At 40.9% G+C, this 26008-nt stretch overlaps 22 non-coding genes and 28 pseudogenes across 22 annotated transcripts; all 50 read right to left on the minus strand.

The window, feature by feature from the left end:
• Nucleotides 1–111: 111 nt before the first annotated feature.
• Nucleotides 112–223, minus strand: LOC128033463 (5S ribosomal RNA; annotated as a pseudogene).
• A 179-nt stretch (nt 224–402) lies between these two features.
• Nucleotides 403–517, minus strand: LOC128033173 (5S ribosomal RNA; annotated as a pseudogene).
• A 183-nt stretch (nt 518–700) lies between these two features.
• On the minus strand, nt 701–818 carry LOC128033260 (5S ribosomal RNA; annotated as a pseudogene).
• Nucleotides 819–1287: 469 nt separating this feature from the next.
• LOC128033398 (5S ribosomal RNA) lies at nt 1288–1401 on the minus strand (annotated as a pseudogene).
• Nucleotides 1402–1876: 475 nt separating this feature from the next.
• LOC128033326 (5S ribosomal RNA) lies at nt 1877–1995 on the minus strand. Its single transcript, XR_008189525.1, has one exon. It is a non-coding gene; the product is annotated as a 5S ribosomal RNA (ribosomal RNA).
• A 184-nt stretch (nt 1996–2179) lies between these two features.
• On the minus strand, nt 2180–2298 carry LOC128032825 (5S ribosomal RNA). The gene has a single exon (XR_008189166.1). It is a non-coding gene; the product is annotated as a 5S ribosomal RNA (ribosomal RNA).
• A 184-nt stretch (nt 2299–2482) lies between these two features.
• LOC128033508 (5S ribosomal RNA) lies at nt 2483–2596 on the minus strand (annotated as a pseudogene).
• A 472-nt stretch (nt 2597–3068) lies between these two features.
• On the minus strand, nt 3069–3182 carry LOC128033381 (5S ribosomal RNA; annotated as a pseudogene).
• A 180-nt stretch (nt 3183–3362) lies between these two features.
• On the minus strand, nt 3363–3477 carry LOC128033514 (5S ribosomal RNA; annotated as a pseudogene).
• A 1781-nt stretch (nt 3478–5258) lies between these two features.
• On the minus strand, nt 5259–5377 carry LOC128033061 (5S ribosomal RNA). Its single transcript, XR_008189397.1, has one exon. It is a non-coding gene; the product is annotated as a 5S ribosomal RNA (ribosomal RNA).
• Nucleotides 5378–6148: 771 nt separating this feature from the next.
• LOC128033457 (5S ribosomal RNA) lies at nt 6149–6265 on the minus strand (annotated as a pseudogene).
• Nucleotides 6266–6446: 181 nt separating this feature from the next.
• On the minus strand, nt 6447–6565 carry LOC128033066 (5S ribosomal RNA). The gene has a single exon (XR_008189401.1). It is a non-coding gene; the product is annotated as a 5S ribosomal RNA (ribosomal RNA).
• A 1056-nt stretch (nt 6566–7621) lies between these two features.
• On the minus strand, nt 7622–7741 carry LOC128033247 (5S ribosomal RNA; annotated as a pseudogene).
• Nucleotides 7742–7921: 180 nt separating this feature from the next.
• On the minus strand, nt 7922–8040 carry LOC128033180 (5S ribosomal RNA). The gene has a single exon (XR_008189500.1). It is a non-coding gene; the product is annotated as a 5S ribosomal RNA (ribosomal RNA).
• A 184-nt stretch (nt 8041–8224) lies between these two features.
• LOC128033186 (5S ribosomal RNA) lies at nt 8225–8343 on the minus strand (annotated as a pseudogene).
• Nucleotides 8344–8813: 470 nt separating this feature from the next.
• Nucleotides 8814–8929, minus strand: LOC128033274 (5S ribosomal RNA; annotated as a pseudogene).
• Nucleotides 8930–9111: 182 nt separating this feature from the next.
• LOC128032839 (5S ribosomal RNA) lies at nt 9112–9230 on the minus strand. Its single transcript, XR_008189180.1, has one exon. It is a non-coding gene; the product is annotated as a 5S ribosomal RNA (ribosomal RNA).
• A 470-nt stretch (nt 9231–9700) lies between these two features.
• Nucleotides 9701–9816, minus strand: LOC128033354 (5S ribosomal RNA; annotated as a pseudogene).
• A 469-nt stretch (nt 9817–10285) lies between these two features.
• On the minus strand, nt 10286–10398 carry LOC128033484 (5S ribosomal RNA; annotated as a pseudogene).
• Nucleotides 10399–10867: 469 nt separating this feature from the next.
• Nucleotides 10868–10986, minus strand: LOC128032834 (5S ribosomal RNA). The gene has a single exon (XR_008189174.1). It is a non-coding gene; the product is annotated as a 5S ribosomal RNA (ribosomal RNA).
• Nucleotides 10987–11750: 764 nt separating this feature from the next.
• On the minus strand, nt 11751–11868 carry LOC128033445 (5S ribosomal RNA; annotated as a pseudogene).
• A 471-nt stretch (nt 11869–12339) lies between these two features.
• On the minus strand, nt 12340–12453 carry LOC128033421 (5S ribosomal RNA; annotated as a pseudogene).
• Nucleotides 12454–13212: 759 nt separating this feature from the next.
• LOC128032900 (5S ribosomal RNA) lies at nt 13213–13331 on the minus strand. Its single transcript, XR_008189240.1, has one exon. It is a non-coding gene; the product is annotated as a 5S ribosomal RNA (ribosomal RNA).
• A 167-nt stretch (nt 13332–13498) lies between these two features.
• Nucleotides 13499–13616, minus strand: LOC128033154 (5S ribosomal RNA). Its single transcript, XR_008189488.1, has one exon. It is a non-coding gene; the product is annotated as a 5S ribosomal RNA (ribosomal RNA).
• A 1302-nt stretch (nt 13617–14918) lies between these two features.
• On the minus strand, nt 14919–15036 carry LOC128033295 (5S ribosomal RNA; annotated as a pseudogene).
• A 182-nt stretch (nt 15037–15218) lies between these two features.
• On the minus strand, nt 15219–15334 carry LOC128033513 (5S ribosomal RNA; annotated as a pseudogene).
• A 473-nt stretch (nt 15335–15807) lies between these two features.
• LOC128033347 (5S ribosomal RNA) lies at nt 15808–15923 on the minus strand (annotated as a pseudogene).
• Nucleotides 15924–16393: 470 nt separating this feature from the next.
• On the minus strand, nt 16394–16508 carry LOC128033480 (5S ribosomal RNA; annotated as a pseudogene).
• Nucleotides 16509–16686: 178 nt separating this feature from the next.
• Nucleotides 16687–16804, minus strand: LOC128033053 (5S ribosomal RNA). The gene has a single exon (XR_008189388.1). It is a non-coding gene; the product is annotated as a 5S ribosomal RNA (ribosomal RNA).
• Nucleotides 16805–17276: 472 nt separating this feature from the next.
• LOC128033292 (5S ribosomal RNA) lies at nt 17277–17393 on the minus strand (annotated as a pseudogene).
• Nucleotides 17394–17573: 180 nt separating this feature from the next.
• On the minus strand, nt 17574–17692 carry LOC128033087 (5S ribosomal RNA). Its single transcript, XR_008189422.1, has one exon. It is a non-coding gene; the product is annotated as a 5S ribosomal RNA (ribosomal RNA).
• Nucleotides 17693–18166: 474 nt separating this feature from the next.
• LOC128033299 (5S ribosomal RNA) lies at nt 18167–18286 on the minus strand (annotated as a pseudogene).
• A 474-nt stretch (nt 18287–18760) lies between these two features.
• Nucleotides 18761–18879, minus strand: LOC128033131 (5S ribosomal RNA). The gene has a single exon (XR_008189466.1). It is a non-coding gene; the product is annotated as a 5S ribosomal RNA (ribosomal RNA).
• Nucleotides 18880–19057: 178 nt separating this feature from the next.
• On the minus strand, nt 19058–19176 carry LOC128033425 (5S ribosomal RNA). The gene has a single exon (XR_008189543.1). It is a non-coding gene; the product is annotated as a 5S ribosomal RNA (ribosomal RNA).
• A 184-nt stretch (nt 19177–19360) lies between these two features.
• On the minus strand, nt 19361–19479 carry LOC128033088 (5S ribosomal RNA). Its single transcript, XR_008189423.1, has one exon. It is a non-coding gene; the product is annotated as a 5S ribosomal RNA (ribosomal RNA).
• A 467-nt stretch (nt 19480–19946) lies between these two features.
• On the minus strand, nt 19947–20064 carry LOC128033304 (5S ribosomal RNA; annotated as a pseudogene).
• A 472-nt stretch (nt 20065–20536) lies between these two features.
• LOC128033409 (5S ribosomal RNA) lies at nt 20537–20653 on the minus strand (annotated as a pseudogene).
• Nucleotides 20654–20834: 181 nt separating this feature from the next.
• On the minus strand, nt 20835–20950 carry LOC128033330 (5S ribosomal RNA; annotated as a pseudogene).
• A 184-nt stretch (nt 20951–21134) lies between these two features.
• LOC128032842 (5S ribosomal RNA) lies at nt 21135–21253 on the minus strand. The gene has a single exon (XR_008189183.1). It is a non-coding gene; the product is annotated as a 5S ribosomal RNA (ribosomal RNA).
• A 184-nt stretch (nt 21254–21437) lies between these two features.
• On the minus strand, nt 21438–21556 carry LOC128033085 (5S ribosomal RNA). The gene has a single exon (XR_008189420.1). It is a non-coding gene; the product is annotated as a 5S ribosomal RNA (ribosomal RNA).
• A 181-nt stretch (nt 21557–21737) lies between these two features.
• Nucleotides 21738–21856, minus strand: LOC128033107 (5S ribosomal RNA). The gene has a single exon (XR_008189442.1). It is a non-coding gene; the product is annotated as a 5S ribosomal RNA (ribosomal RNA).
• Nucleotides 21857–22040: 184 nt separating this feature from the next.
• Nucleotides 22041–22159, minus strand: LOC128033055 (5S ribosomal RNA). Its single transcript, XR_008189390.1, has one exon. It is a non-coding gene; the product is annotated as a 5S ribosomal RNA (ribosomal RNA).
• A 183-nt stretch (nt 22160–22342) lies between these two features.
• Nucleotides 22343–22461, minus strand: LOC128033100 (5S ribosomal RNA). Its single transcript, XR_008189436.1, has one exon. It is a non-coding gene; the product is annotated as a 5S ribosomal RNA (ribosomal RNA).
• A 184-nt stretch (nt 22462–22645) lies between these two features.
• Nucleotides 22646–22760, minus strand: LOC128033333 (5S ribosomal RNA; annotated as a pseudogene).
• A 179-nt stretch (nt 22761–22939) lies between these two features.
• LOC128033352 (5S ribosomal RNA) lies at nt 22940–23055 on the minus strand (annotated as a pseudogene).
• Nucleotides 23056–23236: 181 nt separating this feature from the next.
• LOC128033046 (5S ribosomal RNA) lies at nt 23237–23355 on the minus strand. The gene has a single exon (XR_008189382.1). It is a non-coding gene; the product is annotated as a 5S ribosomal RNA (ribosomal RNA).
• Nucleotides 23356–23539: 184 nt separating this feature from the next.
• Nucleotides 23540–23658, minus strand: LOC128032824 (5S ribosomal RNA). Its single transcript, XR_008189165.1, has one exon. It is a non-coding gene; the product is annotated as a 5S ribosomal RNA (ribosomal RNA).
• Nucleotides 23659–23842: 184 nt separating this feature from the next.
• LOC128033408 (5S ribosomal RNA) lies at nt 23843–23960 on the minus strand (annotated as a pseudogene).
• Nucleotides 23961–24427: 467 nt separating this feature from the next.
• On the minus strand, nt 24428–24542 carry LOC128033441 (5S ribosomal RNA; annotated as a pseudogene).
• A 1064-nt stretch (nt 24543–25606) lies between these two features.
• On the minus strand, nt 25607–25725 carry LOC128032821 (5S ribosomal RNA). The gene has a single exon (XR_008189163.1). It is a non-coding gene; the product is annotated as a 5S ribosomal RNA (ribosomal RNA).
• Nucleotides 25726–26008: the final 283 nt, after the last annotated feature.

The raw sequence follows: 26008 nt of genomic DNA on the forward strand, positions 1-26008 counted from the left end.
ATTCGACCAAATATCGTTCCAAATTATTTATTTCACAAAACGCAAATAACGAATGAGTTACACCACATCGAGAAAACACAACTAAAGAAACCATTATATGAAATAAAAAGGAGGGTGCAACACGGAATTCCTGTGAGGTCACCCATCCTAGTACTACTTTCGCCCAAGCACGCTTCACTTCAAGTTCGATGGGATCCGCATTAGTGCCGGTATGATCGCACCTGTCAACTCTCAAGCAACCTATTCATAAAAGGTTGCCCTTATCGCAGCTTGCGCCGAATTTATAGGCAAATTCGACCAAATATTGTTTCAAATTATTTATTTCACAAAACGCAAATAACGAATGAGTTACACCACGTCGAGAAAATGCAACTAAAAAAACATTATATGAAATAAAATGGGAGGGTGCAACACGAGGACTTCCCAGAGGTCACCTATCCTAGTACTACTCTCGCCCAAGCACGCTTAACTACGGAGTTCGATGGGATCCGGCATTAGTGCTGGTATGATCGCACCTCGCCAACGCTATGCTAATCTATTCATATAAAGGTCGCCCTTATCGCACTTATGCCGAATTTAAAGGCAATTTTGACCAAATATTGTTTCAAATTATTTATTTCACAAAATGCAAATAACGAATGAGTTACACCACGTCGAGAAAATGCAACTAAATAAAAACTTTATATGAAATAAAATGGGAGGGGTGCAACACGAGGACTTCCCAAGAGGTCACCCATCCTAGTACTACTCTCGCCCAGGCACGCTTAACTTCAGAGTTCGATGGGATCCAAAGGCATTAGTGCCAGATGATCGCACCACAACTCTTGCCCAATCTATTCATATAAAGGTGCCCTTATCAAGACTTTGCGCCGAATTTAAATGCAAATTCGACCAAATATCGCTTCAAATTATTTACTTCACAAAACGCAAATAATGAATGAGTTACACCACGCCGAGGAAACGCAACTAAAAAACCATTATATGAAAGAAAATGGGAGGGTGCAACACGAGGACTTCCTAGAGGTCACCCATCTTGTACTACTCTCGCCAAGCACGCTTAATCATGAGTTCGATGGGATCCGCATTAGTGCCGGTATGATCGCACCCGCCAACTCTTGCGCAATCTATTCATATAAAGGTCGCCATTATCGCACTTGCGCCAAATTGAATACAAATTCGACCAAATATCGTTCCAAATTATTTATTTCACAAAACGCAAATAACGAATGAGTTACACCACGTCGAGAAAACGCAACTAAAGAAACCATTACATGAAATAAAAAGGGAGGGGTGCAACACGTGGAATTCCCAGGAGGTCACCCATCCTAGTACTACTCTCCCCAAGCACGCTTCACTTCAAGTTCGATGGGATCGTGCATTAGTGTCGGTATGATCGCACCCACAACTCTTGCGCAACCTATTCATAAAAAGGCTGCCTCTTATCGTACTTCAGCCTCGATTTTGAATACAAATTCGACCAAATATTGTTTCAAATTATTTATTTCACAAAATGTAAGTAACGAATGAGTTACACCACTTCGAGAAAATGCAACTAAATAAAACATTATATGAAATAAAATGGGAGGGTGCAACACGAGGACTTCCTCAGAGGTCACCCATCCTAGTACTACTCGCCAAGGACGCTTCATCATGAGTTCGATGGGATCCGGCATTATTGCCGGTATGATCGCACCGCCAATTCTTGCGCAATCTATTCATATAAAGGTTGCCCTTATCGCAGCTTGCGCCCAATTTAGAGGCAAATTCGACCAAATATTGTTTCAAATTATTTATTTCACAAAACGCAAATAACGAATGAGTTACACCACATCGAGAAAATGTAACTAAAAAAAACATTATATGAAATAAAATGGGAGGGGTGCAACACGAGGACTTCCTAGGAGGTCACCTATCCTAGTACTACTCTCGCCCAAGCACGCTTAACTACGGAGTTCTGATGCGATCCGGTGCATTAGTGCTGGTATGATCGCACCCGTCAACTCTTGCGCAATCTATTCATATAAAGGCTGCCGCTTATCGCACTTTCGCCTCGAAATTGAATACAAATTCGACCAAATATCGTTCCAAATTATTTATTTCACAAAACGCAAAAAACGAATGAGTTACACCACGTCGAGAAAACGCAACTAAAGAAACCATTATATGAAATAAAAAGGGAGGGGTGCAACACGAGAACATCCCAAGAGGTCACCCATCCTAGTACTACACTCGCCCAAGCACGCTTAACTGAGGAGTTCTGATGGGATCCGGTGCATTAGTGCTGGTATGATCGCACCCGTCAACTCTTGCGCAACCTATTCATAAAAAGGCTGCCTCTTATCGTACTTGAGCCTCGAATTTGAATACAAATGCGACAAAATATTGTTTCAAATTATTTATTTCACAAAACGCATATAACGAATGAGCTACAGCAAGTCGAGAAAATGCAACTAAAAAAAACATTATATGAAATAAAATGGGAGGGGTGCAACACGTGGAATTCCCAGGAGGTCACCCATCCTAGTACTATTCTCACCCAAGCACGCTTCACTTCAAGTTCGATGGATCCTGCATTAGTGCCCAGATGATCGCACCCACAACTCTTGCGCAACCTATTCATAAAAAGGTCGCCTCTTATCGTATTTCAAATTTCGATTTTGAATACAAATTCGACCAAATATTGTTTCAAATTATTTATTTCACAAAATGTAAATAACGAATGACTTACACCACGTCGAGAAAACGCAACTAAAGAAACCATTATATGAAATAAAAAGGAGGTGCAACACGAGAACATCCCAAGAGGTCACCCATCCTAGTACTACTCTCGCCAAGCACGCTTAATCATGAGTTCGATGGGATCCGGTGCATTAGTGCCAGATGATCGCACCGCCAACTCTTGCGCAATCTATTCATATAAAGGTCGCCCTTATCGATTTTGCGCCGAATTTAAATGAAAATTAACCAAAAATCGCTTCAAATTATTTACTTCACAAAACGCAAATAATGAATGAGTTACACCACGCCGAGAAAACGCAACTAAAAAACATTATATGAAATAAAATGGGAGGGTGCAACACGAGGACTTCTCAGAGGTCACCCATCCTAGTACTACTCTCGCCAAGCACGCTTAATCATGGAGTTCGATGGGATCCGGCATTAGTGCCGGTATGATCGCACCCACAACTCTTGCGCAATCTATTCATATAAAGGTCGCCGCTTATCGCACTTGCGCCTCAAATTGAATAAAATTCACCAAATATCGCTCCAAATTATTTATTTCACAAAACGCAAATAACGAATGACTTACACAATGTCGAGAAAACGCAACTAAAGAAACCATTATATGAAATAAAAAGGGAGGGGTGCAACACGAGAACATCCCAAGAGGTCACCCATCCTAGTACTACTCTCGCCAAGCACGCTTAATCATGAGTTCGATGGGATCCGTGCATTAGTGCCGGTATGATCGCACTGGCCAACTCTTGCGCAATCTATTCATATAAAGGTCATTTATTGCACTTTTTGCGCTCGAATTTGAATACAAATTCGACAAAATATCGCTTCAAATTATTTATTTCACAAAACGCAAATAACGTAATGAGTTACACCATGTCAAGAAAATGCAACTAAAAAAAAATATTATATGAAATAAAATGGAGGGTGCAACGCGAAGACTTCCCAGAGGTCACCCATCCTAGTACTACTCTCGCCAGGACGCTTATCTCATGAATTCGATATGATCCGGCAATAGTGCGGTATGATCGCACCACAACTTTTTGCAATCTATTCATATAAGGGTCGCCTTCTTCAAATACAAATTCGACCAAATATCGCTTTCAAATTATTTATTTCACAAAACACAAATAACGAATGAGTTACACCGTCGAGAAAATGCAACTAAAAAACATTATATGAAATAAAATTTATTTCACCCATCCTAATACTAAAAGCACGCTTAAGCACGTGGAGTTTTGATGGGATGCATTCTTCACGGTATGATTGCACCCGTCAACTCAAGCAACCTATTCATATAAAGGCTACCATTTAACTTAAGCGCGTTAAAATACAAATTCGACAAAATATTATATGAAATAAATGGGAGGGTGCAACGCGAAGACTTCCTGCGAGGTCACCCATCCTAGTACTACTTCTCGCCAGGACGCTTATCTCATGAATTCGATATGATCCGGCAATTTTTGCAATCTATTCATATAGGGTACGCTCTTATCAAGATTTATGCGCATTTAATTTAAATACAAATTGACAAAATATCGTTTCAAATTATTTATTTCACAAAACACAAATAACGTAATGAGTTACACCACGCCGAGAAAATGCAACTAAAAAACATTATATGAAATAAAATGGAGGAGGTAACACGTGGACTTCCTGTGAAGTCACCCATCCTAGTACTACTCTCGCCTGCACGCTTAATCGTGGAGTTTTGATGGGATCCGTGCATTATCGCCGGTATGATTGCACCCACAACTCTTAAGCAACCTATTCATATAAAGGCTACCGTTATCGCATTTTAAGCCTCGCTTTTGAATACAAATTGACAAAATATCGCTTCAAATTGTTTATTTCACAAAACGCAAATAACGAATTAGTTACACCACGCCGAGAAAATGCAACTAAAAAACATTATATGAAATAAAATTCAAGGGTGCAACACGAGGACTTCCCAGAGGTCACCCATCCTAGTACTACCTCGCCAAGCACGCTTAGTCATGAGTTCGATGGACTCGCATTTGTGCCGGTATGATCGCATTCACGCCTCTTGCTAATCTATTCATATAAAGGTCGCCTCTTATCAAGATTTTTTCATGCTTCGAATTTGAATACAAATTCGACAAAATATCGCTTCAAATTATTTATTTCACAAAACGCAAATAACGTAATGAGTTACACCACGCCGAGATAATGCAACTAAAAAATATTATATGAAATAAAATGGAGGGTGCAACGCGAGGACTTCCTGTGATGTCACCCATCCTAGTACTACTCTCGCCAGGACACTTATCTCATGAATTCGATATGATCCGTGCATTAGTGCCGGTATGATCGCACTCGCCAATCAAGGCGCAATCTATTCATATAAGGGTTGCCTCTTATCAAGATTTTATGCGTCGAATTTAAATACAAATTGACAAAATATCGCTTCAATTTATTTATTTCACAAAACGTAAATAACGAATGAGTTACACCACGTCGAGAAAATGCAACTAAAAAAAATTATATGAAATAAAATGGGAGGAGTGCAACACGTGGACTTCCCAGGAAGTCACCCATCCTAGTACTACTCTCGCCGAAGCACGCTTAAGTGCGGAGTTTTGATGGGATCCGGTGCATTAGTGCTAGTATGATTGCACCCGTCAACTCTTAAGCAACCTATTCATATAAAGGGTACCTGTTATCGTACTTAAGCCTCGATTTTGAATACAAATTAGACAAAATATCGTTTCAATTTATTTATTTCACAAAACGCAAATAACGAATTAGTTACACCACGTCGAGAAAATGCAACTAAAAAAAAACATTATATGAAATAAAATTCGAAAGGTGCAACACGAGGACTTCCCAGAGGTCACCCATCCTAGTACTACCTCGCCTAAGCACGCTTAGTCATGAGTTCGATGGACTCCTGGTGCATTTGTGCCGGTATGATCGCATTCGTCGACTCTTGCGCAATCTATTCATATAAAGGCTCCCCTTATCGACTTGGCGCCGAATTTAAATGCAAATTCGACCAAATATCGCTTCAAATTATTTATTTCACAAAACGCAAATAACGTAATGAGTTACACCACGCCGAAAATGCAACTATATAAAACATTATATGAATTAAAATGGGAGGGTGCAACACGAGGACTTCCCAAGAGGTCACCCATCCTAGTACTACTCTCGCCAAGCACGCTTAATCATGAGTTCGATGGGATACGTGCAATAGTTCGTATGATCGCACTCGCCAACTCTTGCGCAACCTATTCATATAAAGGTCGCCTTTATCGTATTTCATTTCGATTTTGAATACAAATACGATAAAATATCGCTTCAAATTATTTATTTCACAAAACGCAAATAACTAATGAGTTACACCACGCCGAGAAAATGCAACTAAAAACATTATATGAAATAAAATGGGACGGTGCAACACAAGGAATTCCTGTGAGGTCACCCATCCTAGTACTACTCTCGCCAAGGACGCTTAATCATGGAGTTCGATGGGATCCGGTGCATTATTGCCGGTATGATCGCACCCGTCAACTCTTGCGCAATCTATTCATATAAAGGCTGCCTCTTATTACACTTGCGCCTCGAATTTGAATACAAAATCGACCAAATATCGTTCCAATTATCTATTTCACAAAACGCAAATAACGAATGAGTTACACCACGTCGAGAAAATGCAACTAAAAAAAATTATATGAAATAAAATGGGAGGAGTGCAACACGTGGACTTCCCAGGAAGTCACCCATCCTAGTACTACTCTCGCCGAAGCACGCTTAAGTGCGGAGTTTTGATGGGATCCGGTGCATTAGTGCTGGTATGATTGCACCCGTCAACTCTTAAGCAACCTATTCATATAAAGGGTACCTGTTATCGTACTTAAGCCTCGATTTTGAATACAAATTCGACAAAATATCGTTTCAAATTATTTATTTCACAAAACGCAAATAACGAATTAGTTACACCACGTCGAGAAAATGCAACTAAAAAAAAACATTATATGAAATAAAATTCGAAGGGTGCAACACGAGGACTTCCCAGAGGTCACCCATCCTAGTACTACCTCGCCAAGCACGCTTAGTCATGAGTTCGATGGACTCCGTGCATTTGTGCCGGTATGATCGCATCCGCCGCCTCTTGCTCAATCTATTCATATAAAGGTCGCCCTTATCGCACTTGGCGCCGAATTTAAATGCAAATTCGACCAACTATCGCTTCAAATTATTTATTTCACAAAACGCAAATAACGAATGAGTTACACCACGCCGGAAAATGCAACTATATAAAACATTATATGAATTAAAATGGAGGTGCAACACGAGGACTTCCCAAGAGGTCACCCATCCTAGTACAACTCTCGCCAAGCACGCTTAATCATGAGTTCGATGGGATACGGCAACAGCTTCGTATGATCGCACCCGCCAACTCTTGCGCAACCTATTCATATAAAGGTCGCCTCTTATCGTATTTCAAATTTCGATTTTGAATACAAATACGATAAAATATCGTTTCAAATTATTTATTTCACAAAACGCAAATAACGAATAAGTTACACCACGCCGAGAAAATGCAACTAAAAACATTATATGAAATAAAATGGGACGGGTGCAACACAAGGAATTCCTCAGAGGTCACCCATCCTAGTACTACTCTCGCCAAGGATGCTTAATCATGAGTTCGATGGGATCCGCATTATTGCCGGTATTATCGCACCACAACTCTGCGCAATCTATTCATATAAAGGTCCTCTTATCACATTTTTGCTCAATTTGAATACAAATTGACCAAATATCGCTCCAAATTATCTATTTCACAAAACGCAACTAACGAATGAGTTACACCACGGAGAAAACGCAACCAAAAAAACATTATATGAAATAAAACGGAAGGGTGCAACACGAGGACTTCCTGTGAGGTCACCCATCCTAGTACTACTCTCTCCCAAGCACGCTTAATCGTGAAGTTCGGGATGGGATCCAAGGCATTAGTGCCGGTATGATCGCACCACAACTCTTGCGCAATCTATTCATATAAAGGTCGCCCTTATTGCACTTTGCGCCAATTTAATGGCAAATTCGACCAAATATTGTTTCAAATTATTTATTTCACAAAATGCAAATAACGAATGAGTTACACCATGTCGAGAAAATGCAACTAAATAAAAACTTTATATGAAATAAAATGGGAGGGGTGCAACACGAGGACTTCCCAAGAGGTCACCCATCCTAGTACTACTCTCGCCCAAGAACGCTTAACTTCAGAGTTCTGATGGGATCCAGTGCATTAGTGCTGGTATGATCGCACCCGTCAACTCTTGCGCAATCTATTCATATAAAGGCAGCCCCTTATCGAACTTGCGCCTCGAATTTAAATGGAAATTCAACCAAATGTCGTTTCAAATTGTTTACTTCACAAAACGCAAATAATGAATGAGTTACACCACGTCGAGGAAACGCAACTAAAAAAACCATTAAATGAAATAAAATGGGAGGGGTGTAACACGAGGACTTCCCAAGAGGTCACCCATCCTAGTACTACTCTCGCCCAAGCACGCTTAACTTCAAAGTTCGATGGGATCCAAAGGCATTAGTGCCGGTATGATCGCATCCGCCAACTCTTGCGCAATCTATTCATATAAAGGTCGCCTTTATCGCACTTGCGCCTAATTTAAATGCAAATTCGACCAAATATCGCTTCAAATTATTTACTTCACAAAACGCAAATAATGAATGAGTTACACCACGCCGAGGAAACTCAACTAAAAAACCATTATATGAAATAAAATGGGAGGGTGCAACACGAGGACTTCCTAGAGGTCACCCATCCTAGTACTACTCGCCAAGCACGCTTAATCATGGAGTTCGATGGGATCCTGCATTAGTGCGGTATGATCGCACCCACAACTCTTGCGCAATCTATTCATATAAAGGTCGCCGCTTGTCGATTTGCGCGCCAATTTAATGGCAAATTCGACCAAATATTGTTTCAAATTATTTATTTCACAAAATGCAAATAACGAATGAGTTACACCACGCCGAGAAAATGCAACTAAATAAAACTTTATATCAAATAAAATGGGAGGGTGCAACACGAGGACTTCCAAGAGGTCACCCATCCTAGTACTACTCTCGCCAAGCACGCTTAACTTCGTAGTTCGATGGGATCCAAAGCATTAGTGCCGGTATGATCGCACCCACAACTCTTGCGCAATCTATTCATATAAAAGTCGCCCCTTATCGCACTTACGCCTCAATTTAAATGGAAATTCGACCAAATGTCGTTTCAAATTGTTTACTTCACAAAACGCAAATAATGAATGAGTTACACCACGTCGAGGAAACGCAACTAAAAAAACCATTAAATGAAATAAAATGGGAGGGGTGTAACACGAGGACTTCCCAAGAGGTCACCCATCCTAGTACTACTCTCACCCAAGCACGCTTAACTTCAAAGTTCTGATGGGATCCAGTGCATTAGTGCTGGTATGATCGCACCCGCCAACTCTCATGCAATCTATTCATATAAAGGTCGCCTTTATCGCAAGACTTTGCGCCAATTTAAATGCAAATTCGACCAAATATCGCTTCAAATTATTTACTTCACAAAACGCAAATAATGAATGAGTTACACCACGCCGAGGAAACTCAACTAAAAAACCATTATATGAAATAAAATGGGAGGGTGCAACACGACGATTTCCTAGAGGTCACCCATCCTAGTACTACTCGCCAAGCACGCTTAATCATGAGTTCGATGGGATCCCGCATTAGTGCCGGTATGATCGCATCTGGCCAACTCTTGCGCAATCTATTCATATAAAGGTCGCCGCTTATCGATTTTGCGCCGAAATTGAATACAAATTCGACATAATATCGCTCCAAATTTTTATTTCACAAAACGCAAATAACGAATGAGTTACACCGCCGAGAAAACGCAACTAAAGAAACCATTATATGAAATAAATGGAGGGTGCAACACGAGAACATCCCAAGAGGTTACCCATCCTAGTACTACTCTCTCCCAAGCACGCTTAACTACGTAGTTCGATGGGATCCGGCATTAGTGCTGGTATGATAGCACCCACAACTCTTGCGCAATCTATTCATGTAAAGCTTGCCTCTTATCGCAGCTTGCGCTCAATTTGAATATAAATTCGACCAAATATCGCTCCAAATTATTTACTTCACAAAACGCAAATAACGAATGAGCTACAAAGACGTCAAGAAAATGCAACTAAAAAACATTATATGAAATAAAATGGAGGGTGCAACACGGATTTCGCAGAGGTCACCCATCCTAGTACTACTCGCCAAGCACGCTTAATCATGAGTTCGATGGGATCCCGCATTAGTGTTGGTATGATCGCACCTGCTAACTCTTGCGCAATCTATTCATATAAAGGTTGTCGCTATCGTATTTCGCGCTCAAATTGAATACAAATTCACCAAATATCGCTCCAAATTATTTATTTCACAAAACGCAAATAACGAATGAGTTACACCACGCCGAGAAAATGCAACTAAAGAAACCATTATATGAAATAAAATGGGAGTGGTGCAACACGAGAACTTCCCAAGAGGTCACCCATCCTAGTACTACTCTCGCCAAGCACGCTTAACTTCGTAGTTCGATGGGATCCGGCATTAGTCGGTACGGTCGCACTGGCCAACTCTTGCATAATCTATTCTTATGAAGGTCGCCCTTATCGCACTTTGCGCCGAATTTAAATGCAAATTTGACCAAATATCGCTTCAAATTATTTATTTCACAAAACACAATAACGAATGAGTCGCATCACGCCGAGAAAATGCAACTAAAAAACATTATATGAAATAAAATGGGAGGGTGCAACACGGACTTCCCAGAGGTCACCCATCGTAGTACTACTCTCGCCAAGCACGCCTAATCATGGAGTTCGATGGGATCCGTGCATTAGTATCGGTATGATCGCACACATCAACTCTTGCTAATCTATTCATATAAGGTCGCCTCTTGTCGCTATGCCTCTAATTTGAATACAAATTCGCAAAATATCGCTTCAAATTATTTATTTCACAAGACGCAAAGAACGAATGAGTTACACCACGTCGAGAAAATGCAACTAAAAAAAACATTATATGAAATAAAATGGGAGGGGTGCAACACGAGGACTTCCCAGGAGGTCACCTATCCTAGTACTACTCTCGCCCAAACGCGCTTAACTACGGAGTTCTGATGGGATCTGGTGCATTAGTGCTGGTATGATCGCACCCGTCAACTCTTGCGCACCCTATTCATATAAAGGCTGCCTCTTATCTTACTTGAGCCTCGATTTTGAATACAAATTCAACAAAATATCGTTTCAAATTATTTATTTCACAAAACACAAATAACGAATTAGTTACACCACGTCGAGAAAATGCAATTAAAAAAAACATTATATAAAATAAATTTCGAAGGGTGCAAGACGAGGACTTCCCAGAGGTCACCCATCGTAGTACTACTCGCCCAAGCACGCTTAATCGCTAAGTTCGATGGGATCCGCATTAGTGCCGGTATGATCTCACCCACAACTCTTGCGCAATCTATTCATATAAAGGTCGCCCTTATCGACTTGGCGCTCGAATTTAAATGCAAATTGACCAAATATCGCTTCAAATTATTTACTTCACAAAACGCAAATAATGAATGAGTTACACCACGCCGAGGAAACTCAACTAAAAAACCATTATATGAAATAAAATGGGAGGGTGCAACACGACGATTTCCTAGGAGGTCACCCATCCTAGTACTACTCTCGCCAAGCACGCTTAATCATGAGTTCGATGGGATCCGCATTAGTGTCGGTATGATCGCACCGCCAACTCTTGCGCAATCTATTCATATAAAGGTCGCCGCTTATCGTATTTTGCGCCTAAATTGAATACAAATTCGACCAAATATCGCTCCAAATTTTTATTTCACAAAACGCAAATAACTAATGAGTTACACCGCCGAGAAAACGCAACTAAAGAAACCATTATATGAAATAAAATGGGAGGTGCAACACGAGAACATCCCAAGAGGTTACCCATCCTAGTACTACACTCTCCCAAGCACGCTTAACTACAGTAGTTCGATGGGATCCGTGCATTAGTGCCGGTATGATAGCACCCGCCAACTCTTGCGCAATCTATTCATGTAAAGCTTGCCTCTTATCGCAGCTTGCGCTCAATTTGAATATAAATTCACCAAATATCGCTCCAAATTATTTACTTCACAAAACGCAAATAACGAATGAGCTACAAAGACGTCAAGAAAATGCAACTAAAAAACATTATATGAAATAAAATGGAGGGTGCAACACGTGATTTCGCAGAGGTCACCCATCCTAGTACTACTCTCGCCAAGCACGCTTAATCATGGAGTTCGATGGGATCCGCATTAGTGTCGGTATGATCGCACCTGCTAACTCTTGCGCAATCTATTCATATAAAGGTTGTCGCTATCGTATTTTGCGCCAAATTGAATACAAATTGACCAAATATCGCTCCAAATTATTTATTTCACAAAACGCAAATAACGAATGAGTTACACCACGCCGAGAAAATGCAACTAAAGAAACCATTATATGAAATAAAATGGGAGTGGTGCAACACGAGGACTTCCCAAGAGGTCACCCATCCTAGTACTACTCTCGCCAAGCACGCTTAACTTCGAGTTCGATGGGATCCGGCATTAGTGTTGGTACGGTCGCACCTGGCCAACTCATGCTAATCTATTCTTATGAAGGTCGCCCTTATCGCACTTGCCTCGAATTTAAATGCAAATTCACCAAATATCGCTTCAAATTATTTATTTCACAAAACACAAATAACGAATGAGTCGCAAAGACGTCGAGAAAATGCAACTAAAAAACATTATATGAAATAAAATGGAGGGTGCAACACGGACTTCCTGCGAGGTCACCCATCGTAGTACTACTCTCGCCAAGCACGCTTCATCGCAAGTTCGATGGGATCCGCATTAGTGCCGGTATGATCGCACTGCACAACTCTTGCGCACCTTATTCATATAAAGGTCGCTCTTATCTTACTTGAGCCTCGATTTTGAATACAAATTCAACAAAATATCGCTTCAAATTATTTATTTCACAAAACGCAAATAACTAATTAGTTACACCACGCCGAGAAAATGCAATTAAAAAACATTATATAAAATAAATTTCAAGGGTGCAAGACGAGGACTTCCCAGAGGTCACCCATCGTAGTACTACTCGCCAAGCACGCTTCATCGCAAGTTCGATGGGATCCTGCATTAGTGCCGGTATGATCTCACCCACAACTCTTGCGCTAATCTATTCATATAAAGGTCGCCCTTATCGACTTTGCCTCAATTTAAATGCAAATTCGATCAAATATCGTTCCAAATTATTTATTTCAAAAAACGCAAATAACGAATGAGTTACACCACGTCGAGAAAATGCAACTAAAGAAAACATTATATGAAATAAAATGGGAGGGGTGCAACACAAGGACTTCCCAAGAGGTCACCCATCCTAGTACTACTCTTGCCCAAGCACGCTTAACTGCGGAGTTCTGATGGGATCCGGTGCATTAGTTCTAGTATGATCCCACCGGTCATTCTTATAAAGGCTACCTCTTATCGTACTTGAGCCTCGATTTTGAATACACATACGACAAAATATCGTTTCAAATTATTTATTTCACTAAACGCAAATAACGAATGAGTTACACCACGTCGAGAAAATGCAACTAAAAAAACATTATATGAAATAAAATGGGCAGGGTGCAACACGAGGACTTCCCAGGAGGTCACCCATCCTAGTACTACTCTCGCCCAAGGACGCTTAACTGCGGAGTTCGATAGGATCCGGTGCATTATTGGTGGTATTATCGCACCCGTCAACTCTTGCGCAATCTATTTATATAAAGGCTGCCTCTTATCACACTAGCGCCTCGAATTTGAATACATATTCGACCAAATATCGTTCCAAATTATGTATTTCACAAAACGCAAATAACGAATGAGTTACACAACAGGAGGACTTCCCAGGAGGACACCCATCCTAGTACTACTCTCGCCCATGGACGCTTAATCATGAGTTCAAGGGATCCGCCGATTAGTTCTCGTATGATCGCACTCCACAACTCTTGCGCAACCTATTCATATAAAGGTTGCTCTTATCGATTTTGAGCCTCGAATTTGAATACAAATTCGACAAAATATCGTTTCAAATTATTTATTTCACAAAACGCAAATAACGAATGAGTTACAACCCGCCGAGAAAATGCAACTAAGAAAACATTATATGAAATAAAATGGGAGGGTGCAACACGAGGACTTCCCAGAGGTCACCTATCCTAGTACTACTCTCGCCAAGCACGCTTAATGCGGAGTTCGATGGGATCCTGCATTAGTGCCAGATGATCGCACCTGCCAACTCTTGCGCAATCTATTCATATAAAGGTCGCTTTTATCGACTTGCGCCGAATTTAAATGCAAATTCACCAAATATCGCTTCAAATTATTTATATCACTTAAACGCAAATAACGTAATTAGTTACACCACGCCGAGAAAATGCAACTAAAAAAACATTATATGAAATAAAATTCAAGGGTGCAACAGAGGACTCCTCAGAGGTCACCCATCCTAGTACTACTTCTCGCCAAGCACGCTTAGTCTGCGATGTTCGATGGGATCCGCATTAGTGCCGGTATGATCGCACCGCCAACTTCATGCGCAATCTATTCATATAAAGGTCGCCCCATATCGCACTTGCGCTCAATTTAAATGCAAATTTGACCAAGTATCGCTTCAAATTTTTATTTCACAAAACGCAAATAACGATTGAGTTACACCACGTCGAGAAAATGCTTCCTAATAAAACAATATATGAAATAAAATGGGGGGGTGCAACGCGAGGACTTCCCAATAGGTGGCCCATCCTAGTACTACTCTCGCCAAGCACGCTTAATCATGGAGTTCGATGGGATCCGTGCATTAGTTCGTATGATCGCATCTGGCCAACTCTTGCGTAATCTATTCATATAAGGGTCCTCTTATCAAGATTTTGCGCCGAATTTGAATACAAATTCGACAAAATATCGCTTCAAATTATTTATTCCACAAAACGCAAATAACGAATGAGTTACACCACGCCGAGAAAATGCAACTAAAAAAACATTATATGAAATAAAATGGAGGGTGCAACACGAGGACTTCCCAGAGGTCACCTATCCTAGTACTACTCTCGCCAAGCACGCTTAACTACGGAGTTCTAATGGGATCCAGCAGCATTAGTGCCGGAATGATCGCACCTGGCCAACTATTGCACAATCTATTCATATAAAGGTCGCCTTAATCGACTTCGCCTCGAATTTAAATGCAAATTCGACCAAATATCGCTTGAAATTATTTATTTCATGAAACGCAAATAACGAATTAGTTACACCACGTCGAGAAAATGCAACTAAAAAAAACATTATATGGAATAAAATTCGAAGGGTACAACATGAGGACTTCCCAAGAGGTCAACCATCCTAGTACTACTCTCGCCAAGCACGCTTAATCATGGAGTTCGATGGGATCCGTGCATTAGTGCCGGTATGATCGCATCTGGCCAACTCTTGCGCAATCTATTCATGTAAAGCTTGCCTCTTATCGCAGCTTGCGCTCAATTTGAATATAAATTCGACCAAATATCGCTCCAAATTATTTACTTCACAAAACGCAAATAACGAATGAGCTACAAAGACGTCAAGAAAATGCAACTAAAAAACATTATATGAAATAAAATGGAGGGTGCAACACGGACTTCGCAGAGGTCACCCATCCTAGTACTACTCTCGCCAAGCACGCTTAATCATGAGTTCGATGGGATCCGGCATTAGTGCCGGTATGATCGCACCTGCTAACTCTTGCGCAATCTATTCATATAAAGGTTGTCGCCATCGCATTTGCGCCTAAATTGAATACAAATTAAACCAAATATCGTTCCAAATTATTTATTTCACAAAACGCAAATAACGATTGAGTTACACCACGTCGAGAAAATGCAACTAAAGAAACCATTATATGAAATAAAATGGGAGTGGTGCAACACGAGGACTTTCCAAGAGGTCACCCATCCTAGTACTACTCTCGCCAAGCACGCTTAACTTCGTAGTTCGATGGGATCCGTGCATTAGTGTCGGTACGGTCGCACCACAACTCTTGCGCAATCTATTCTTATGAAGGCGCCCTTATCGCACTTTGCGCCGAATTTAAATGCAAATTCGACCAAATATCGCTTCAAATTATTTATTTCACAAAACACAAATAACGTAATGATCGCAAAGACGTCGAGAAAATGCAACTAAAAAAACATTATATGAAATAAAATGGAGGGTGCAACACGTGGACTTCCAGAGGTCACCCATCGTAGTACTACTCGCCAAGCACGCTTCATCATGCGAAGTTCGATGGGATCCGTGCATTAGTGCGGTATGATCGCACCACAACTCTTGCGCACCCTATTCATATAAAGGTCGCCTCTTATCTTACTTGAGCCTCGATTTTGAATACAAATTCAACAAAATATCGCTTCAAATTATTTATTTCACAAAACGCAAATAACGTAATTAGTTACACCACGCCGAGAAAATGCAATTAAAAAACATTATATAAAATAAATTTCAAGGGTGCAAGACGAGGACTTCCCCAGAGGTCACCCATCGTAGTACTACTCTCGCCAAGCACGCTTCACTACGAAGTTCGATGGGATCCCGCATTAGTGCCGGTATGATCTCACCCACAACTCTTGCGCAATCTATTCATATAAAGGTTGTCGCTATCGTATTTGGCGCCAAATTGAATACAAATTCACCAAATATCGCTCCAAATTATTTATTTCACAAAACGCAAATAACGAATGAGTTACACCACGCCGAGAAAATGCAACTAAAGAAACCATTATATGAAATAAAATGGAGTGGTGCAACACGAGGACTTCCCAAGAGGTCACCCATCCTAGTACTACTCTCGCCCAAGCACGCTTAACTTCGTAGTTCGATGGGATCCGGTGCATTAGTGCTGGTACGGTCGCATCTGGCCAACTCTTGCGTTAATCTATTCTTATGAAGGCGCCCTTATCGACTTTGCGCTCGAATTTAAATGCAAATTCGACCAAATATCGCTTCAAATTATTTATTTCACAAAACACAAATAACGAATGAGCTGCAAAGACGCCGAGAAAATGCAACTAAAAAAACATTATATGAAATAAAATGGAGGGTGCAACACGTGGACTTCCCAGAGGTCACCCATCGTAGTACTACTCGCCAAGCACGCCTAACTACGGAGTTTCGATGGGATCCCGCATTAGTATCGGTATGATCGCACCCATCAACTCTCATGCAATCTATTCATATAAGGCGCCTCTGTCAAGATTTTTGCCTCGAATTTGAATACAAATTGACAAAATATCGCTTCAAATTATTTATTTCACAAGACGCAAAGAACGAATGAGTTACACCACGCCGAGAAAATGCAACTAAAAAACATTATATGAAATAAAATGGGAGGGTGCAACACGAGGACTTCCTGTGAGGTCACCTATCCTAGTACTACTCTCGCCCAAACGCGCTTAACTACGGAGTTCGATGGGATCCGGCATGTTAGTGCGGTATGATCGCACCACAACTCTTGCGCACCCTATTCATATAAAGGTCCTCTTATCTTACTTGAGCCTCGATTTTGAATACAAATTCAACAAAATATCGTTTCAAATTATTTATTTCACAAAACGCAAATAACGAATTAGTTACACCACGTCGAGAAAATGCAATTAAAAAAAACATTATATAAAATAAATTTCGAAGGGTGCAAGACGAGGACTTCCCAGGAGGTCACCCATCGTAGTACTACTCTCGCCCAAGCACGCTTAAATGCGAAGTTCTAATGGGATCCGGTGCATTAGTGCTGGTATCATCTCACCCACAACTCTTGCTAATCTATTCATATAAAGGTCGCCCTTATCGACTTTGGCGCCAATTTAAATGCAAATTCGACCAAATATCGCTTCAAATTATTTACTTCACAAAACGCAAATAATGAATGAGTTACACCACGTCGAGGAAACTCAACTAAAAAAACCATTATATGAAATAAAATGGGAGGTGCAACACGACGACTTCCTAGGAGGTCACCCATCCTAGTACTACTCGCCAAGCACGCTTAATCATGGAGTTCGATGGGATCCGGCATTAGTGTTGGTATGATCGCACTGGCCAACTCTTGCGCAATCTATTCATATAAAGGTCGCCGCTTATCGTACTTGCGCCTCGAAATTGAATACAAATTCGACCAAATATCGTTCCAAATTTTTTATTTCACAAAACGCAAATAACGAATGAGTTACACCGCGTCGAGAAAACGCAACTAAAGAAACCATTATATGAAATAAAATGGGAGGGGTGCAACACGAGAACATCCCAAGAGGTTACCCATCCTAGTACTACTCTCTCCCAAGCACGCTTAACTACAGAGTGCTGATGGGATCCGGTGCATTAGTCTTCGGTATGATAGCACCCGAAATCAACTCTTGCGCAATCTATTCATGTAAAGCTTGCCTCAGATCGCAGCTTGCGCTCAATTTGAATATAAATTCGACCAAATATCGCTCCAAATTATTTACTTCACAAAACGCAAATAACTAATGAGCTACAAGACGTCAAGAAAATGCAACTAAAAAACATTATATGAAATAAAATGGAGGTGCAACACGTGGATTTCGCAGAGGTCACCCATCCTAGTACTACTCGCCAAGCACGCTTAATCGCGGAGTTCGATGGGATCCGTGCATTAGTGTCGGTATGATCGCACCTGCTAACTCTTGCGCAATCTATTCATATAAAGGTTGTCGCTATCGCATTTTGCGCCAAATTGAATACAAATTCGACCAATATCGGTCCAAATTATTTATTTCACAAAACGCAAATAACGAATGAGTTACACCACGTCGAGAAAATGCAACTAAAGAAACCATTATATGAAATAAAATGGGAGTGGTGCAACACGAGGACTTCCCAAGAGGTCACCCATCCTAGTACTACTCTCGCCCAAGCACGCTTAACTTCAGAGTTCTGATGGGATCCGGTGCATTAGTGCTGGTACGGTCGCACCCGTCAACTCTTGCGCAATCTATTCTTTCAAGGTCGCCCTTATCGCACTTTGCGCCGAATTTAAATGCAAATTCGACCAAATATCGCTTTCAAATTATTTATTTCACAAAACACAAATAACGAATGAGTGCAAGACGCCGAGAAAATGCAACTAAAAAAACATTATATGAAATAAAATGGAGGGTGCAACACGAGGACTTCCCAGGAGGTCACCTATCCTAGTACTACTCTCGCCCAAACGCGCTTAACTACGGAGTTCTGATGGGATCCGGTGCATTAGTGCTGGTATGATCGCACCCGTCAACTCTTGCGCACCCTATTCATATAAAGGCTGCCTCTTATCTTACTTGAGCCTCGATTTTGAATACAAATTCAACAAAATATCGTTTCAAATTATTTATTTCACAAAACGCAAATAACGAATTAGTTACACCACGTCGAGAAAATGCAATTAAAAAAAACATTATATAAAATAAATTTCGAAGGGTGCAAGACGAGGACTTCCCAGGAGGTCACCCATCGTAGTACTACTCTCGCCCAAGCACGCTTAAATGCGAAGTTCTAATGGGATCCGGTGCATTAGTGCTGGTATCATCTCACCCGTCAACTCTTGCGCAATCTATTCATATAAAGGTCGCCCTTATCAAGACTTTGCGCGAATTTAAATGCAAATTCGACCAAATATCGCTTCAAATTATTTACTTCACAAAACGCAAATAATGAATGAGTTACACCACGCCGAGGAAACTCAACTAAAAACCATTATATGAAATAAAATGGGAGGGTGCAACACGACGACTTCCTGGAGGTCACCCATCCTAGTACTACTCGCCAAGCACGCTTAATCATGAGTTCGATGGGATCCGTGCATTAGTGCTGGTATGATCGCACCGCCAACTCTTGCGCAATCTATTCATATAAAGGTCGCCGCTTATCGTATTTGCCTCAAATTGAATACAAATTCGACCAAATATCGCTCCAAATTTTTATTTCACAAAACGCAAATAACGAATGAGTTACACCGCCGTCGAAAACGCAACTAAAGAAACCATTATATGAAATAAAATGGAGGGTGCAACACGAGAACATCCCAAGAGGTTACCCATCCTAGTACTACTCTCTCCCAAGCACGCTTAACTACAGAGTGTTGATGGGATCCGTGCATTAGTGCCGGTATGATAGCACCCACAACTCTTGCGCAATCTATTCATGTAAAGCTTGCCTCAGATCGCAGCTTGCGCTCAATTTGAATATAAATTCACCAAATATCGCTCCAAATTATTTACTTCACAAAACGCAAATAACGAATGAGCTACAAAGACGCCAAGAAAATGCAACTAAAAAACATTATATGAAATAAAATGGAGGGTGCAACACGTGATTCTCGCAGAGGTCACCCATCCTAGTACTACTCTCGCCAAGCACGCTTAATCATGAGTTCGATGGGATCCGTGCATTAGTGTCGGTATGATTGCACCTGCTAACTCTTGCGCAATCTATTCATATAAAGGTTGTCGCTATCGTATTTTGCGCCAAATTGAATACAAATTCACCAAATATCGCTCCAAATTATTTATTTCACAAAACGCAAATAACGAATGAGTTACACCACGCCGAGAAAATGCAACTAAAGAAACCATTATATGAAATAAAATGGGAGTGGTGCAACACGAGGACTTCCCAGGAGGTCACCCATCCTAGTACTACTCTCGCCAAGCACGCTTAACTTCGTAGTTCGATGGGATCCGTGCATTAGTCTTTTGTACGGTCGCACCCGCCAACTCTTGCATAATCTATTCTTATGAAGGTCGCCCTTATCGCACTTCTGCCTCGAATTTAAATGCAAATTCGACCAAATATCGCTTCAAATTATTTATTTCACAAAACACAAATAACGAATGAAATGCAAAGACGCCGAGAAAATGCAACTAAAAAAACATTATATGAAATAAAATGGAGGGTGCAACACGTGGACTTCCTGCGAGGTCACCCATCGTAGTACTACTCGCCTAAGCACGCTTAATCATGGAGTTCGATGGGATCCTGTGCATTAGTACTGGTATGATCGCACCCATCAACTCTTGCGCAATCTATTCATATAAGGGCTGCCTCTTGTCGCACTTGCGCCTCGAATTTGAATACAAATTCGACAAAATATCGTTTCAAATTATTTATTTCACAAGACGCAAAGAACGAATGAGTTACACCACGTCGAGAAAATGCAACTAAAAAAAACATTATATGAAATAAAATGGGAGGGGTGCAACACGAGGACTTCCCAGGAGGTCACCTATCCTAGTACTACTCTCGCCCAAACGCGCTTAACTACGGAGTTCTGATAGGATCCGGTGCATTAGTGCTGGTATGATCGCACCCGTCAACTCTTGCGCACCCTATTCATATAAAGGCTGCCTCTTATCTTACTTGAGCCTCGATTTTGAATACAAATTCAACAAAATATCGTTTCAAATTATTTATTTCACAAAACGCAAATAACGAATTAGTTACACCACGTCGAGAAAATGCAATTAAAAAAAACATTATATAAAATAAATTTCGAAGGGTGCAAGACGAGGACTTCCCAGGAGGTCACCCATCGTAGTACTATTCTCGCCCAAGCACGCTTAACTGCGATGTTCTAATGGGATCCGGTGCATTAGTGCCGGTATGATCTCACCCACAACTCTTGCGCAATCTATTCATATAAAGGTCGCCCTTATCAAGACTTGCGCCGAATTTAAATGCAAATTCGACCAAATATCGTTTCAAATTATTTACTTCACAAAACGCAAATAATGAATGAGTTACACCACGTCGAGGAAACTCAACTAAAAAAACCATTATATGAAATAAAATGGGAGGGGTGCAACACGACGACTTCCTAGGAGGTCACCCATCCTAGTACTACTCTCGCCCAAGCACGCTTAACTGCGGAGTTCTGATGGGATCCGGTGCATTAGTGCTGGTATGATCGCACCCGTCAACTCTTGCGCAATCTATTCATATAAAGGCTGCCGCTTATCGTACTTGCGCCTCGAAATTGAATACAAATTCGACCAAATATCGTTCCAAATTTTTTATTTCACAAAACGCAAATAACGAATGAGTTACACCGCGTCGAGAAAACGCAACTAAAGAAACCATTATATGAAATAAAATGGGAGGGGTGCAACACGAGAACATCCCAAGAGGTTACCCATCCTAGTACTACTCTCTCCCAAGCACGCTTAACTACAGAGTTCTGATGGGATCCGGTGCATTAGTGCTGGTATGATAGCACCCGTCAACTCTTGCGCAATCTATTCATGTAAAGCTTGCCTCTTATCGCAGTTGCGCTTCGAATTTGAATATAAATTCGACCAAATATCGTTCCAAATTATTTACTTCACAAAACGCAAATAACGAATGAGCTACAGCACGTCAAGAAAATGCAACTAAAAAAACATTATATGAAATAAAATGGGAGGGGTGCAACACGTGGACTTCGCAGGAGGTCACCCATCCTAGTACTACTCTCGCCCAAGCACGCTTAACTGCGGAGTTCTGATGGGATCCGGTGCATTAGTGCTGGTATGATCGCACCCGTTAACTCTTGCGCAATCTATTCATATAAAGGTTGTCGCTTATCGTACTTGCGCCTCGAAATTGAATACAAATTCGACCAAATATCGTTCCAAATTATTTATTTCACAAAACGCAAATAACGAATGAGTTACACCACGTCGAGAAAATGCAACTAAAGAAACCATTATATGAAATAAAATGGGAGTGGTGCAACACGAGGACTTCCCAAGAGGTCACCCATCCTAGTACTACTCTCGCCCAAGAACGCTTAACTTCGTAGTTCGATGGGATCCGTGCATTAGTCGGTACGGTCGCACCCGCCAACTCTTGCGCAATCTATTCTTATGAAGGTCGCCTTATCGCACTTGCGCCTCAATTTAAATGCAAATTCGACCAAATATCGCTTCAAATTATTTATTTCACAAAACACAAATAACGAATGAGTCAGCAAGACGTCGAGAAAATGCAACTAAAAAAACATTATATGAAATAAAATGGAGGGTGCAACACGAGGACTTCCCAGAGGTCACCTATCCTAGTACTACTCTCGCCAAGCACGCTTAACTACGGAGTTCGATGGGATCCGGTCCATTAGTGCCGGATTGATCGCACCACAACTCTTGCACAATCTATTCATATAAAGGCTGCCTTTAATCGACTTGCGCCTCGAATTTAAATGCAAATTCGACCAAATATCGTTTGAAATTATTTATTTCACGAAACGCAAATAACGAATTAGTTACACCACGTCGAGAAAATGCAACTAAAAAAAACATTATATGGAATAAAATTCGAAGGGTGCAACACGAGGACTTCCCAAGAGGTCAACCATCCTAGTACTACTCTCGCCCAAGCACGCTTCGCTGCGGAGTTCTGATGGGATCCGGTGCATTAGTGCTGGTATGGTCGCACCCATCAACTCTTGCGCAATCTATTCATTTAAAGGCTGCCCCTTATCGTACTTGTGCCTCGAATTTAAATACAAATTCGACCAAATATCGTTTCAAATTATTTATTTCACAAAACGCAAATAACGAATGAGTTACACCACGTCGAGAAAATGCTTCTAAATAAAACAATATATGAAATAAAATGGGAGGGGTGCAACACGAGGACTTCCCAATAGGTCACCCATCCTAGTACTACTCTCGCCCTAGCACGCTTAACTGCGGAGTTTTGATGGGATCCGGTGCATTAGTTCTGGTATGATCGCACCCGTCAACTCTTGCGCAATCTATTCATATAAGGGCTGCCTCTTATCACACTTGCTCCTCGAATTTGAATACAAATTCGACAAAATATCGTTCCAAATTATTTATTTCACAAAACGTAAATAACGAATAAGTTACACCACGTCGAGAAAATGCAACTAAAAAAAACATTATACGAAATAAAATGGGAGGGGTGCAACACGAGGACTTCCCAGGAGGTCACCCATCCTAGTACTACTCTCACCCAAGCACGCTTAATCATGGAGTTCGATGGGATCCGTGCATTAGTCTTTGGTATGATAGCACCCGTGAACTCTTGCGCAATCTATTCATATAAAGGCTGCCTCTTATCGCACTTGCGCCTCGAATTTGAATTCAAATTCGACAAAATATCATTTCGAATTATTTATTCCACAAAACGCAAATAACGAATGAGTTACACCATGTCGAGAAAGTGCAACTAAAAAACATTATATGAAATAAAATGAGAAGAGTGCAACACGCCAGGAGGTCACCGATCCTAGTACTACTCTCGCCCCAACACTCTTAATCATGAGTTCGATGGGATACGGTGTTTTAGTATCGGTATGATCGCACCCGTGAACTCTTCGCAATCTATTCATATAAGGCTTTTGTTATCAAGATTTTGCCCTCGAATTTGAATACAAATTGATAAAATATCGCTTCAAATTATTTATTTCACAAAACGCAAAAACGAATGAGTTACACCACGCCGAGAAAATGCAACTAAAAAACATTATATGAAATAAAATGGAGGGTGCAACACGAGGACTTCCCAGAGGTCACCCATCCTAGTACTACTCTCGCCAAGCACGCTTAACTACGGAGTTCGATGGGACCCGGTGCATTAGTTTGGTATAATCGCACTGGCCAACTCTTGCGCAATCTATTCATATAAAGGTCGCCTCTTATCGCACTTGCGCCTCGAATTTGTATAAAAATTCAGCAAAATATCATTTCAAATTATTTATTTCACAAAACGCAAATAACGAATGAGTTACACCACGCCGAGAAAATGCAACTAAAAAACATTATATGAAATAAAATGGGAGGGTGCAACAGAGGACTTCCCAGAGGTCACCCATACTAGTACTACTCTCGCACAAGCACGCTTAATCATGAGTTCGATGGGATCCGGCAGTATTAGTGTTGGTATGATCGCGCCGCCTTTACTCTTGCGCAATCTATTCATATAAAGGTCGTCATATCAAGATTTTGCGCCTAATTTGAATACAAATTGACAAAATATCGCTCCAAATTATTTATTTCACAAAACGTAAATAACTAATAAGTTACACCACGCCGAGAAAATGCAACTAAAAAACATTATACTAAATAAAATGGGAGGGTGCAACACGAGGACTTTCAGAGGTCACCCATCCTAGTACTACTCTCCCCAAGCACGCTTAATCATGGAGTTCGATGGGATCCCTGCATTAGTGCCGGTATGATAGCACCCGCCAACTCTTGCGCAATCTATTCATATAAAGGTCGCCTCTTATCAAGACTTTGCGCCGAATTTGAATTCAAATTCGACAAAATATCATTTCGAATTATTTATTCCACAAAACGCAAATAACGAATGAGTTACACCATGTCGAGAAAGTGCAACTAAAAAACATTATATGAAATAAAATGAGAAGGGTGCAACACGCCAGGAGGTCACCCATCCTAGTACTACTCTCGCCCCAACACTCTTAATCATGAGTTCAAGGGATACGGTGGTTTTAGTATCGTATGATCGCACCCGTGAACTCTTGCGCAATCTATTCATATAAGGGCTGCCTCTTATCGCACTTGCCCCTCGAATTTGAATACAAATTCGATAAAATATCATTTCAAATTATTTATTTCACAAAACGCAAATAACGAATGAGTTACACCACGTCGAGAAAATGCAACTAAAAAAAACATTATATGAAATAAAATGGGAGGGGTGCAACACGAGGACTTCCCAGGAGGTCACCCATCCTAGTACTACTCTCGCCCAAGCACGCTTAACTACGGAGTTCTGATGGGATCCGGTGCATTAGTGCTGGTATAATCGCACCCGTCAACTCTTGCGCAATCTATTCATATAAAGGCTGCCTCTTATCGCACTTGCGCCTCGATTTTGAATACAAATTCCACAAAATATCGTTCCAAATTATTCACTTCACAAAACGCAAATAACGAATGAGTTACACCACGTCGAGAAAACGCTACTAAAAAAAACATTATATGAATTAGAATGGGAGGGGTGCAACACGAGGACTTCCAAATACGTCACCCATCCTAGTACTACTCTCGACCAAGCACGCTTAACTACGAAGTTCTGATGGGATCCGGTGCATTA

This window comes from Gossypium raimondii, chromosome 9 (assembly GCF_025698545.1).
Source record: "Gossypium raimondii isolate GPD5lz chromosome 9, ASM2569854v1, whole genome shotgun sequence".
NCBI classification, from domain to species: domain Eukaryota; kingdom Viridiplantae; phylum Streptophyta; class Magnoliopsida; order Malvales; family Malvaceae; genus Gossypium; species Gossypium raimondii.